This window comes from Hemicordylus capensis, chromosome 3, assembly GCF_027244095.1.
Source record: "Hemicordylus capensis ecotype Gifberg chromosome 3, rHemCap1.1.pri, whole genome shotgun sequence".
NCBI lineage: Eukaryota > Metazoa > Chordata > Lepidosauria > Squamata > Cordylidae > Hemicordylus > Hemicordylus capensis.
Genome location: NC_069659.1, coordinates 248700675 through 248712864, shown reverse-complemented (window position 1 = coordinate 248712864; position 12190 = coordinate 248700675). Strand labels below are relative to the sequence as shown.

The following is a 12190-nucleotide window of genomic DNA, read 5'->3' as shown; positions in this document are numbered from 1 at the left end:
AAACCCGAATCGTGTGTGAAGTGCTCCCCGATAGTTTGCAGGTACTTTGTGGTAAATCTGGCTGATATGTGAATGCACACCCTCCATTCCAGAGGAGATGCAAGCTAAAAGCATTATGTGAAACACACTCGGGTCCCACTCGGGTCATATGCTACTGATACATAAAATCTTACCAAACACAGGAGAGTAAGATCCTCAGCTAATCTCTACTTCTGCACCAGCCACTTCTGCTTTTCCAGCATGACATGAAGCTAATGATGGCTCCTGAGATATTCTGTGTATATAGGAAGCTGCCATATACTGAGTCAGACCATAGGTCCATCTAGCTCAGTATTGTCTACACAGACTGACAGTGGCTTCTCCAAGGTTGCAGGAAGGAATTTCTCTCAGCCCTGTCTTGGAGATGCCAGGGAGAGAACTTGGAATCTTCAGCTCTTACCAGAGTGGCTCCATCCCCTGATGGGGAATATCTTACAGTGCTCACACACAGCCCTGGATTAACCATAAGGCAAAACAAGCACATGCTTAGGGCATCAAGGGAAGGGGGGCACAACAGAGTTTCCCCCCTAACTATCATGACCTTAACTCTTTGACTCAACATAAGAACAGCCCTGCTTGATCAGGCCCAAGGCCCATCTAGTCCAGCATCCTGCTTCACACAGTGGCCCACCAGATGCCGCTGGGAGCCAGAGGCAGGAGTTGAGGGCATGCCCTCTCTCCTGCTGTTACTCCCCTGCAACTGGAACTCAGAGGCATCCTGCCTTTGAGGCTGGAGGTGGCCTACAGCCCTCCAACTAGTAGCCGATGATAGACCTCTCCTCCATGAAGTTATCCAAACCCCTCTTAAAGCCATCCATGTTGTTGGCTGTCACCAAATCTCGTGGCAGAGAATTCCACAAGTTAATTATGCATTGTGTGAAAAAGTACTTCCGTTTGTTGGTCCTAGAATTCCTGCAATCAATTTCATGGGATGACCCCTGGTTCTATTGAGTAAAGTGACAAGATATCACATAAATCCTGTAAAGAATAGTTCATAGCAATATATTATTTATTTATTTATTAGATTTATATACCGCCCTTCCAAAATGGCTCAGGGCGGTTCACAACATGATAAAAACAATTAAAACAAATTAACAATTAAAATCAAACTATTAAAACACAATAAAACCAATAAAACAGCTAAAAGCCCTGAAAATCAGGCAAGCAGTTTAAAACAGTTTAAAACAATTAATCATTTAAAACTCTGGAAGATCAGGCCAAATAAGTATGTTTTAAGGGCTCTCTTAAAGCAATGATCTCAAATTACAAATTTCTGCTGGGAGTGCATTCCATAGCCCAGGAGCAGCTACAGAGAAGGCCCACCTCTGTGTCGCCACCAGACGAACTGGTGGCAACTGGAGACAGACCTCCTCAGATGAACTTAACGTGCGGTGGGGGATCATGTAAAAGAAGGGGGATCATGTAAAATATATAGATCCTCATTACTGTCCACAATGGTGACCCAGTGAGCTCCCTTTCAATAATCTTTTTCAAGTGGACAGATGTTATATAGAAGTCCAGAAGTTAATCCTTAGACAAATTGGAGAAGCACTCATAAGGTGCTATTCTTCCCATAACCAGCGCTCATAAGCTACAAACCATCTTTCCATAAAAACATAGTATGGCATAGTAAATTTTATAACAACATTCTACAACAACCAACATGGTTGCAAGACTCAAAACCTTATAATCAGATTACTAACATATACCATAAATACTTCCAAAATCCAAATGTGAGGACAGGTGTTGGATGATTCAATTAACACTATAAATAGGGGTGTAAAAATGATCAGCTGCTTCAGTCCTACTCCTTACCGCCATAGTCTCAGTGAATAGTTTGGAGCAGCATGTAGTTCATCTAGCTATCATGGAACACATTGAGGCTATTCACACACGCATGCAAAACTGGGCTAAGGGAGCCCAGCCTGGTTTTGCAAATGCGGTCTGATCCCGGCGGTACCACGGTAGCAAACCTGCCTAAGGAGCCACCCATAATGCACCATGCACTCGCACGGTGCATTATTGGAGCTCCAGGGGTGGGGAGGCACATCTTGGCACCTTGACCCTCGGAGCTGCTGGCAGCAGCTGGTGCTCATGTGGGTGGGGGATCCACCCGCCCACAGATGGCAGGATGCTTGCCTGCTGTAAGCTCTTTAGGGCTTCCTCCTCGCAAACCTGGTAGCCCTTTCTCACTGCTCATGAGAAAGGGCTCATTTTATTCAGAGGTTACTGGTTGCAGTAGCCCTGAGTTGCAAGTTTGACTGAATTACATGGAGTATAATGAGGTAATTTCAATCAAGGACACGGGGATGATGGAGCAAGGCAAGAAGACAGTCCCCAAAGTCTGGGGCAGCTGCCAAGGCAGCCCCTCGCCCAGAGCACCCCTTTCTCCCCTCCCACATGCAGTCCCTCTCCTTCCCAGTCAGTGTTTCACTGGAAAGCTGCCTGGGGGTGGATCAGGAGAGAGTCCCAAAAGACCTTTCCCAGTAGTAGCCATGGCCCCTGCATCAACATCGGAGACAAAAGGTGTGGTTTGTACACGTATGTATGCTACCACGCACAAACACACACACATCTAAAGGGGAGCCACCAACAGCACTTTGTCCCCCAACCAGCTCCCTATGTCCCTGATTTCAATACAGTTACATTTGGATTTTGTAAGTATTTGTGATGGATGTTAGTAATTCGATTAAAAGGTTTTCAGTCTTGCAACAACACTGATTGTTGTAGAATGTGTCATTCATTTACTATGTCATAGTATGTTTTTATAGGAAGATAGTTTGTGTCTAAAGTGTCTGGAAGAATAGCAGCTTATGAGCATTTCTCCAATTCATCTAAGAATTATCCTCAGAAATATTACATCTTTTGGACTTCTACATAACATCTGTCCACTTGAAAAAGATTAGTGAAACGGGGGTCATCGGGTCACCACTGCGGACAGTGATGAGGATCTATATTTCTATGGACTATTCTATATGGGATTTCTGTGATATCTTGTTGTCCTTTTTACTCTATATACTTCCATTAGTTGTACAGCTCCCTCTGGGGGCTAGATATCAGTCTGTAGAATGTGGTTTTGGAGGGCTGCCTTTCAACCTCATGTATGTAATCCAGCATGTTAATTATGACAACCGCTCCTCTTTTCTTTAATTACGACAGTTGACACCTACACTCCCAGGTCAAACTAGTTCATCAGTAACCTACAGCCCATCCTGGACAATTATATTTTTCTCACAAAGGTTATGGGTGGTAGTTCTTTCTTTTAGACAACTCCCAGTCTTAAACACCTATTACACCATCAATATTCTACATGATTTGGTCCCTGTGTCAGTGTAACAAAGCCAGATGCTACCTCTGTCCTCATTTGCTTTCTGGCAAAACTAGTAGATGACGAATAACATCAGCCATGCCATCAGGTGTTCATTCACTTGCTCATCCTCCAGTGTGATATATGCGATCATCTGTCAACAGGTGTTCTATCTACACAGGCCACATCCACTCAGACACTATTGCTGTTAACCCTGACTGGAGTTAAAATTCCTAACTCCAATTTGTACCGCAGACATAAGCAAACTGCCATTAGCCTAAATGGAGTTGAAGGAGAGTGGAGCCCCTCCCTGATGCTCGGCCTCCCAGCCAGCTCTGTGGCCAGACTGTGGGCAAAATGTCACTGCTAGGCCGCAATTGGCTATGATCTCATTTAATGGTACTAGTGAAAGACATGCTGTTCTGGTAGTTCCAGGTCTTAACACTCACATCAGTTTCGGAGGATGAATGCAACTGAAGGAAGCCCGGGTGGGTGCGCGGCTGGGGGAGTCAGTCATGTGACTTGCCTCTGGGGGAGCCCTCCAAGGCAGTGGGCCCCCAGACAGCTGTCTCCTCTTGCCCTATTATAGTTATGCCCCTGGCTGGGGTGCACATCTCCACACTGGTGGATGGGTTGGCAGGGCACAGGGTTTGACAGTGACTTGGCAGCAGTCACTGAGACCAGGACAGCACTTGCCCAAGTGTATGTCCCTACACCAAGTGCATGCCCCCGCACTTGCCCAAATGCACTTTCCTGCATAGAGCATCCTCCCTTGCTTCCCTTAGTCTGCCCCTCTCAGGAGAGAGCAGTCTGTGTGCTAATGCTGCAGCATGCAACGAGAACACCAGCTTGCACAACATGAGTACCATCTCATACATTTTGCATTTATGCCCCGCAGATGGTTCTTCTCATGAGGAAGACTATGGGAGAAAATATCCCCACCCGGGGAAGGGCCTGGCCTTCCTCACCCTTTCTGTGTGAAAAATAGAGCTTGGCTGCTGCAGCTTCCCTGCTTGGGTCTGCTTTTTGGCCTCCCCTCCTGGCACTGTGATTGGGTGCCCTGCTTGTGCTCCCATTTGGACTGTTTGTGCTTGTGGATATCCAAGACAGTTGCCCCCGAGTGGCTGTGTGGCTTGATAGGCTGGCCAATCCAGGATGGGGCGTATCAGCCTGGCTACTCCATGGCTGACAGGAGGGGCATGGTGGATTCTCCAAGTGGCTGACAGCAAGAAATGCTGAATGCATGGAACAGCTACATCCTCAGGTGGGTCTGCACCACCCCCTCTATAATTGGGGTTTGGACATGGATTCTTAACCACAGTTATGGCCAAGTCTGCATTTGGGCAAACCTCACTGAGGGCAAAACTGCAGTTGTCGGCAGCGTAGCTTAGAGAAAACTTCGGGTTCTAATTGGAGTTTTGTGAGGCAAACTGGAGTTAACTTTAGACCCTTAATGGTGGTTTTGCACATTTGGGCATACTACAGTTGCAACCTCTGGCAGCTTTAACTGCAGTTAAAGTGTATGTGTGAAGTGGCCCATAGGATAGTTTCTACTCAGCAGAATAAATCGACACAAATCTGACATGAGGAATGGCAACATTCAGGAGCCGTGCCTGGACATTTTAATCTTCTAGGACACTCTGCTGCTGACCTAAAAGTTGCCATCCTTCAACCAAGGAACTTCAAAGGGAGACTTCAGCATGAAACAGCTGAATTAGAATGTATGACAAGTTTTGATATTAATCTTTTTGGTCTGAATCAACACACATGGATTTCTCACATGTCAAAGGGAATCAACTTAACAGCATCTCCCTAGCAATGTTATCACTAAGTACTGCTGTTGTGAATTGTCAAAATGCTAATTTAATATACTCTCAAGCTTTACAAAGAATTGTCACAGACAGACTAGGCCTCTCACATTTCCTGACTCCACTGTTTACAATGTGTGTATGTGTGTGTGAGTGAGAGAGAGAGGGAGAGAGAGAGAGAGAGAGACTCTTTCTCCTGAGGATAACATTTCATGCATCTGATAGACTCTAGTCTCTAAAAATGTATGATACAATAAATGTGTTAATCTTTCAGGTTAACAAGACTCATTGGCTGACATCCAGACTAAGTTACGCAATAGTACTATTAGGAGTTATTCTAAAGGTCTACTTAATTTCAATTGGATTATTCTGGAGTAATTTAGTCTGGATGTCAGCCTTTGGAATTTCTATGCAGTGAGATTCTAGTTATTAAGCAAAAGTGTTTATCACTTTTTGGCATGTTTATCACTTTGGGCTCTTTAGCTAAAAACTACAAGGTCTCAAGGGAAGGCCACTCTCATCCCATCCCCATCAATGCTGAGTACTTTGTGTCTCAACAAGGCCAGAGAGTGCACAAACAGGCTTAATGCTAGCCCTTTCAGAAATTACATTAAAAACACTGTACATCCGTAGAGTCTAGAAGCCCTGCCTTGGCCCCATCACTCCCCCTCGCAGGTGTCATTCATATATATCAGCATTGGGCCATAAATACAGGTGTTTCCTTGATTAAGAGGCTGGCGTGTGCCAGCCTCATGATAACGGAAATACCCGCATGCATAGATATGAACACCAACGTATCTGTGAGTGGCACCTGCGAGGGGGTGAGTGATGGGGCTGAGGCAAGACTTCCGGCCCCATTTTAGATGGTGTACTCACATAAAGCATTAAATATTTGTAATCAGGGTGTTTCAAACATGTCTAGTATGGTAAATCTGTATTTATTTTTGAGCAGCAATAGTTTCTCTAGCAATTCTTGTTTCTGCTCCTGAATAAGAACAACATCTACTTCTTCCTGAAAAAGGCTCCAGTCATTTTATTCTCTATAACTCTTGTGGCATTTTTCAAAGCTCTTCTCCGGTCAATGCTTGCTTGCGATGCCAGCAATCGAAACACTGCATCATCCACTGAAGTAATATGTCCTCAAGACTTACATTTACTGCCTTTCACACAAATAGTTCCAGCTGTAGGTAAACCATGTGCATCTGGCAGAGTAACACTTTCCTAGTCAGACCTGTTTATGGAGAGCAATAAAATGACTGTGTGGCTGCTGTTTGTTTGCCAAGCACTGAAATCCTGTCAAGTAGCCAGTTCTTTACTTTCCTTTTCTGTCAACCCCACCAAAAAAACCCCTAAAGATTCAACAGGAAGTCTATCCATTAAAAATAAAAATGAAGGGAAAAGTCAGCCCTCCACGGTAGGGAGATTTAATCTGAGATTCTTCATGTCAAATACAGGAATTGCTTTTTTTTTTTTTAAGGATAAATATAGTGCAATGAATGATTTATCTAAATGTGATTGGTTCTAGATTCCTGTTAGCAAATCTGACCCATACAACACTATGGTTTATTTTTTAAAAGCACAGAGGTGGGATTCCAGTTAGAGCAATTTGATCACAATTCATTAAAAAGAGGGCCTACAGGGAACTGCACTTTTTAGTGTCTATCCACAAAAATTTGTTTAGGCAGCCATGTAAAAGAGCACATTTAACTTTCTTGTTTTCACACTAGGGATGTGCACAAACAAAGGTCCATTCATTGGTTTGGTGCCAAACCAGTTCAAACAAGGTCCAAACTGGTTCAGTGCTGAGGGGAGGGGAGCGGAGAGTGGGATCTTTCAAACAGAAGAGAGCAGGTTCTTCCTGCTCTCTGCTGCCACATGCAGCTTCCTGCTTCAATGGCACTACCCCCAAGAACCTGTGTGCGGTGCCAGCACGCACATGGTTCATGCACATCCCTATTTCACACCAATGGGACTCTGAGGTTCTTAGCTTCGGCTGGATTGTGCCAAAGTTGTACATTATTTATGGAAAGTCACTTTTGCCATATTGTAATTATTAGCATTGTCTGCTGCTTATAGCATCTAACTTTTCATAGCAGACAAAAGATTTTGCACCAATATAGGCAGTGGCTAACATGCTGCACAAGGCAACATGGTTAGTTTTAAGCTGCCTGTACCACTGTGGGCATCTAAAAGCGATGCCCGCCATGTTGCAGAAGAGGGTTCATCCCTTATGGCTTAAAATGGCACAACTGTACTTCTGAGTACATGCTACAGCCATCGGAAAAAATGGATGTAGTACTGCAACACAGTGGGTGTTACTTTAGATACCTGCAGCAGCACAGGCAGCTCAAAACCTACTGTGATGCCTTGAGCAACATGTCAGCCAGCACATATAAGAATACACTGTGGACACGATCCCGTGAAAGTCAAGCAGTTGGATTTCAAGGGTAGAGTTAAGTATGTGTCTAAATCTTTCTATTTACTGCTTCTTTAAGAGACCTCAGAAAATGAAGGCCACATGGAGAACTGCTTCTGTTTCACAGACGCCTCTGTGAGTGGTTGGCTGTAAGATCTACTTAGGGGCCTGAGCATCCCTAGGTTCAGATGAAACAGCAACCACAGAAAGTCCTCAGATTTGTTTTTCACTTTTCCATTGAGTTGTTAGTAATAAAGAGTTGAAATTTTATCAGAAATATGCTGTGTGCTGCTGTTCTCAGATTTCCATACTCTTCCATTAAAGCCATAGTGCTCAAATTTATTTTTCAGAGTTGATACACTGTTATTTATGAACCTAACATTGATCATGGGCTTCTCAAACGACAACTATGGTACATATAAAATAAAAATCAGGTTTTATTATTTGGTTTTCAATGCTAATAATATAATGCGAGGGAGAATGTTTGGTGAAGTTTGGTTAAATGGCCCTTTATCTAGGGTTAAACCTTAATTTGTTCCAACATTTTATTGGCTTATCAAGATAAGGGGTTAATTTCAAACGGAAGCAAGTTTAGATTGACTGAAAGAAGTTTTTGACTAGCTAAGAGTTTCTTTAATTACTTCAGATTTCCATCATCTGACAAGAATCCATATAAACAGAGTATTATTTAAAAGAACACCTTCTTTGTTTTGAGCGCCGCTACCTATTGAGATCCTCTGGGGAGGTCTGCCTGCAGTTGCCACCGGTTCGTCTGGTGGCTGCTCAGGGACAATTCTTTCCATCACCACCCTGAGGCTTTGGAATGCACTCTCTGCTTAAATAAGAGTTCCCCGCCCTGCTTATATAAGAGCCCCCCCACCCCACCCCCATCTCCGGCAACTTTTAAAAAGGCTGTTAAGATGCATTTATTCATCCAGGTTTTTAATTAGACCTATAGAATTTCTTTGCTTTTTAAATTTTAAATGGTCTTAATCTGTGTTGTTTTATTGTAAACCACCCAAAGACATGACATTACATGCATATACATACATAAAATTAGTTCAGCTTTGCAAGAGTTGGTCTGAGTTTATTGCAAGCACAGTTAGTAGAGAATGAGCTAGGAAAGATGGGCTTAAGGCTTACAACAATCTTTGCTTCTTTCCCACACATAAACCACACTAAAGGTGAGGATCATTCCAGATTACAGCTTTGAACTGACAATTTGTGAAACTTGCATTGCTCGACTAGGTGACTAAGAACAGAGGTCTTGTTGCCCCCTCTTTTAAGGATGGCTTCTTCAGTCTCAGATTGTTCCTACCTTCTGACAGGGACAGCTCATTAGAATGAGCCGGGGGGGGGGGGTATCAAACGAGATGCAGCTGTCTCTGCTTACCAGCAGCTCCAGTTTCTCCTCTCTTTCCCAACCCACTCCATTATTGAGTGCCCTGCTTCCTTCAGGCTGACCATTTGTCCAGTAGAGCTGTGTGGGCTGGTTAATCATTGACCAGCCCACACAGCTCTGACAGATGGCCAGCCTGCAGGCAGCGCAGCTCTTGCTAATGTTAAGGTGGGGCAGGACGGAAGAGAGAGAAGCAGCTGGAGCTGCTGGTATCCAGGGGCAGCTGCACCTCGTTTGGTGCACCCCCTTGCCAGTCCAGCTTGTAAGGACAAAGTGCTACTGCCTTCTAATGCCATATAATAAATTTACATTTTGTAATGGGGTTCTATTTTCACAAGGATTACACATTTTTAATAACAGCAAGCTTTTGTTTTTATTACTGCTTAATTATGTTGGGCATGATCCAGGCAATCTTAAGTACTTATCCGTCCTAGTGATTTCTTTGGCCACTGAAAACAAAAAAAAATTAGCATTGGCTAGAGCATGCCTTCTATTTTGGAAAACTGAATGCAATTGGTATTAGAAAAGTGTGCAATGATTTGGAGAGAAGATTCCTCAGATATAGGATATATTATTTCTTTTCCTCCCTTAATCACAAAAATAGCATCATCAGCATTTGATCAAAGCTAAAATGTATCTAAATTAACATAATGAGATATAAATACTGAAGTCTATTGAACATGTCTTCACAGATTTCTCATTTTCATGCACTTTCTCTTTTCCCCCCAACAGATTTTAATTTTCCCCCAGCCTAAGTGAGGAAAAATAATTTTGACAGTTACTTGCTGTTAGGCAAATACAGAACTGTGTGTTACAGTCATATGCATTTTGTCAGTTTCTTTGGCAATAATTACGTGAATCTGCCATGGGTATTTTCCCCACATTGATTTCTCACTGGTAGAATCAAGCATCCTGGTTATCTAGGAGCCAAAGTCACACACAATCCAAAGTACTGTTAAAGCCAGCTGAGTTTTTCACATTTACCAAGGTCAATCTCTTTCCCCCACCAGCAACATTTATATCAACCTTTCATTTCTGACAATATTTTATTTAGCCCATATGCCAAGATAAAGATTTCAGAGCAGCTGCCTCAAATAAGTTAACCTTCATTTACCAAATGGAACAGACAGGCAGTGGATTGGAGGTATGAAATGTCTTTGAAATTAATCCACTGGAAAAGTTGCCCTATTTTTCTTGTTTGAGGTTCATAAACAGCTTGTTTTTCCCCCCTTAGGGTATGTTTAAGTATGGTCACAATCAGCTTGGAAATTCTCCTACGCAAGTCCTCAGTCCCATGCCATGGCCCCAATCCAAATGGCTTCCCCCTCAAAGCTATCATTAGCCACAGAGGAGAAACCTTACAGGCACAAAATCGTAAATTTCCCCCTTTGTGATTAATAGCAATTGGGGGGATGCAATTCAAGTCAGAAAAATGACGTGGGGAGATAGAGTTGCTCCTTCTACCAGGCCTTCTATTCATATCTAAGACTCCCATGACAGTTTTAATGAGAAGAAAATTATGTTTGAAACTCCAATATAAAAGATAGTTTAGCTCTCATGTTCAAATGAGAACCTCAGTATGTGAGGCTAGAACCTAGCCTAGTAACCTACTGTGGTGTTTTGGGTTAATCCATGGACTGATTCAGGCCAGCTTTTGAATGGTGCTTTAGTTACTTTTATTCCAGGCCTGAAGTAGAGGCGGGGCTAACAAAAACAGCCAGCAGCAAGAGCACTGAAGGCAGACTGCCCTTGCCTCTCTGTAAATAAGATCTTATCTCATTAAACCGTTAATATTCCTGATTCAAATCCACTATCTTGTCCTTGCATAAAGCTTAAAGGAAAGATTGTGCCATCGAGTCGGTGTCGACTCCTGGTGACCACAGAGCCATGTGGTTTTCTTGGTAGAAATACAGGAGAGGTTTACCACTGCCTTCCTCCTGCGCAGAATGAGATTATGCCTTAGCCGTTGTCACTGAAGTGAGCATCTACCTCCAGCACCTTCCTATATCACTGCTGCCCAATATAGGTGATTACAGATATGTATTTACTAGGCACAGTCTGGGAAGCCCACCGGCGGGGACTCGAACTAACAGCCTCTTGCTCCCTAGGCAAGCTGTTTCCCCACTGTGCGTTTCTACAGCTACTACAAACAGCTGTGCCAAGACCCCAGCATCCTCTTCAGCAGGTGAAGGAAGTCAAGATGTGCAGCATTTGCTTCTGTGATTGGCAGGAAGTAGGAAGTCTCTGGATTGGCCAGGCCTGGCATAAATACCAGGACTGCAGCCTTCTGCCTTTTTCTAAATGTTGTTTCCTAAAAGAACAATGTTTTTTGCATGCCACAGCTCAAACTACAGCTTCCGCTTCAAAACACCAACCAAAGGAACCCTCAACTGGAAATGCTAGTCTATATATATTTACTCATAGCCTCAGCCTGGCCATGACAATAATGTCTTGCAAAGTTGCAATTCCTTTCTGGAATTTTCCAAAACACAAATATCTCTGTGAATATGAATTATGTATTTAATAAACTTAAGGCAATTAAGTTTACTAAGTTCATGTTTGTAGCTTATACTAAAACGAAAAACAAGCAAAATAGTTCTATTTTCACGATTTTCATGAGTCTATTTTCACAATTAGAAAAGTAATAGCTAGGATGAAAACTACAACTTTCACTAAACAATTACATACATACTTCCCAGATGTGTTAAGAAGTCGGCCTTTTGCCTCAGGCTTGCAGTTTGTTCCTTAAGTTATGCTGAGGTTTGACGCTGAAGGTGCTTAACCAGCACCCTCCTCTTTTTTTCTGGTTCCTTTCAGTGTCTCCAGGAAGTGAAGTGAAAAAGGGTGTGGGGACAGAGAAAGGAATAAGAGAGCTAACAAAAGATCTTGCCCCTACTTCCTGCTAAGTACTTCCTGCTTCCACCTCTAATACCCTGGAAAATTCCTGCTCTCCAAGGATTTCTGGCTGCAGTCAGTCAGCCTTGGTGTCCCCAGTCAGAGAGCCCTATGAAATACAATAGCCAAGGCTTTTTCATTTAAAGAAATACTCTGTTCTCTCTGGGTAGGATGACAATGGTGAAACTAAGCTTGGAATGTGGTTTCAGGAAAAGTAGCTGCAGAGCATAGACAAAGTGTAAACCCAACATTTGTAAGCAACCATAAGAAAATTTCCCCCATTTACCTAAAGATAAAGTGTGTCCTCGAGTCGGTGTTGATTCCTG

At 43.2% G+C, this 12190-nt stretch overlaps 1 protein-coding gene across 1 annotated transcript in view; it reads right to left on the bottom strand.

Moving 5' to 3' along the window:
• LOC128351520 (endogenous retrovirus group 3 member 1 Env polyprotein-like) overlaps positions 1-11853 on the bottom strand; it is a 101576-nt gene extending 89723 nt beyond the window's left edge. The window contains exon 1 of the mRNA XM_053311122.1: positions 11662-11853. The gene's annotated coding sequence lies outside the window, so the exon portion shown is untranslated. The remainder of the gene's footprint in view (positions 1-11661) is intronic.
• Positions 11854-12190: the final 337 nt, after the last annotated feature.